This window comes from Idiotropiscis lumnitzeri, unplaced genomic scaffold (genome assembly GCF_059441095.1).
Source record: "Idiotropiscis lumnitzeri isolate Australia: NSW breed Sydney's pygmy pipehorse unplaced genomic scaffold, RoL_Ilum_1.0 HiC_scaffold_85, whole genome shotgun sequence".
NCBI lineage: Eukaryota > Metazoa > Chordata > Actinopteri > Syngnathiformes > Syngnathidae > Idiotropiscis > Idiotropiscis lumnitzeri.
The window spans coordinates 561,543-563,836 of NW_028283623.1; the positions used below are offsets into that span (position 1 = coordinate 561,543).

A 2,294-nucleotide genomic window follows, 5' to 3' on the forward strand; every position below is an offset into this window, starting at 1 on the left:
ACGCAATATTCTTCTGCCAGAGAGTATGTAATATTCTTCTGCCATTTTATTGTAGAGGGCCATTTTGAGCCCCTAACAATATTATTCAACCAAGAGATCATGAGTCGTCGCCCACTTACTTTCTGAAGTCAGCTGGGATGTCACGGCTGTGACCCTCGTGAGGATAAAGTGGTTCAGATGGAAAAGTAGGACTAAGGGCTTTTTCTCAGGTTTCCATGCGCAAATCCATGTATATTAGGTTAATTGGAGACTCTAAATTCTCTACTCATCAAATGACATTCGTGACCCTGATGGATAGATAAAATAGATTATTAATCTGCCATGGGAAGTCCAAGGTGTCTGGTAGAAAGAAATGCATTCATACACTCATTACACAGTCAACCAAGCAAAGACACAAAGCCTAGGGCAGGGGCGGGCAAACTTTTTGATTGGAGGACCACAATGGGTTCTAAAATATGACAGAGGGGCCGGACCAGGAGCAGATGGATGGAGTGTTTTGGAAACCTCACCTCATCTGAGAAAAAAAATACATTTAATTTTATATGAAAGTGAATAAAAGCATTCCAACAATAATATTTGTCTTTGAAAACCACAGTGTTTAGAAAATAAAACATTAACAAGGTTTATTCATTAAATTTTTTTCAAGTTCGGCGGCCCGGATTAAAACTTTTAACGGGCCGCATGTGGCCCCCGGGCCGTAGTTTGCCCTCGCCTGGCCTAGGGCATAAACACATACATGTAATATCCAATCCGCTTATTCTCACAAGGATAGCGTGCTGGAGCCTACCCAGCTGTCAACGGGCAGTAGGCGGGGCACACCCTGAAGTGGTTGCCAGCCAATCGCAGGGCACGCAAAGACGAACAACCATCTGCGCTCAAACTCACTCACAAATGCAACCTCCACACAGGAAAGCTGGGTCCCGGGATCGAACCCTGCACCTTGGGACTGCGAGCCGGATGTCCTAACCAGTCTTAACTCATTAAATACCAGCCATTTTCACTGGAGCAACCCACTCAATCCCAGAGTTTTCCTGGGTTTTGACTAATATTGCAAGGCCCACAGAATATTGTATTCTAATGCTATATAGACATGGAGCACACCCGAAGAAAGATGAGACTCTCTTCTTTCAACAGAAAAAAAATGTTTGTTCCTATCTTTTTCCATTCTTGAACAATCGGCATTTGAAAATAGCTAAATTTCATGAAAACTCCAATCCCTGGGGAAAAAACTGAGAAAATGAGCTTTTTGTAAACTGATGCATTTTGACCATAATTTGAACTTTGACACTATTATTTATGGCTTTTATGACACCTCTAACATCTAAATAATGCATGCCTTCTATAAAATAACAAAAAAAAGCACAAAAAATATGTTTTTGATAAAATAAATTTATTTGCACATAACACTAAACGACTGAACTGTTGAACTATGTACAAAAATGAAATACATCAGTGTCATACATACTTTTTTTTTTGTGTGATATAAAATAAAACAGTTGCCTTGATGCAAGGGCACACAACATAGTTCACACCACATTCTTGTTTCACTCCGTTTGCCTTTGCGCAAACAGACCCGACACTTTCGTTGTGGTCTGGCTTTGCTGGTCCGTGGAAAATAGGCGAGCTTGTGTTTGTCCACTGGGGTTTGTGTGAAAATAATTGTCTGGGAAGTGATTGCTGGCATCCGCGATGTGCTGCAGAAGCTCATCCGTGAGAAACAGCTGCAGGAAATCAGCTGGCTCCTCAGACTCCAAATGGGCAGCGGCATTCAGTGGTCCAGGGGTTGCTGTAAAGTCGATTTTCCTCGGTTGCCATCCAGTGTGACGCCATCCGGAACCACTGCTTCCTGATGCACAACCTGTAAATTACAGAAATATAAACAATTGGAAATATATATTTATTGCTGCATTTTATTGCTGGCGTGTGAAGTTTCATATTATAATTTACCTTTCTTTACACCAACAAGACGAGGAGGAACTTTCTTGCCGCGGGATGCACAATCTGTGAATTTTAGAAAGTATGCATGATTACCACACCATTCAGTATTGTTGTTTCCTCGTCGGGGAGGAGATACGCTCGCGTCTAACTGCACATTTATGCGACATTTTCTGCCCGCAAGATGCATGATATGTACAATAAAAGCATGAGGGGTAAAACCACATGTTCAATGGTAACTTGCGAGCGCTTACCTCCTCGTTCGGGGGGATCTGGTGAGGACTCTCAGCTGCTTTGGCTATTGTCCGAAGGCAGGCGATGCAGGCCGCAAGGCACGCGCACCCTCTTTAGACGCCTGT

General features: G+C 42.8%; 1 long non-coding RNA gene across 1 annotated transcript; it reads right to left on the bottom strand.

Annotated features, from left to right (window-relative positions):
• Positions 1 to 1,371: 1,371 nt before the first annotated feature.
• On the bottom strand, positions 1,372 to 2,023 carry LOC148315595 (uncharacterized). The gene is made up of 2 exons (XR_015840778.1): positions 1,948 to 2,023; positions 1,372 to 1,858 (listed from the first exon to the last, which is right to left on the bottom strand). It is a non-coding gene; the product is annotated as an uncharacterized LOC148315595 (long non-coding RNA).
• Positions 2,024 to 2,294: the final 271 nt, after the last annotated feature.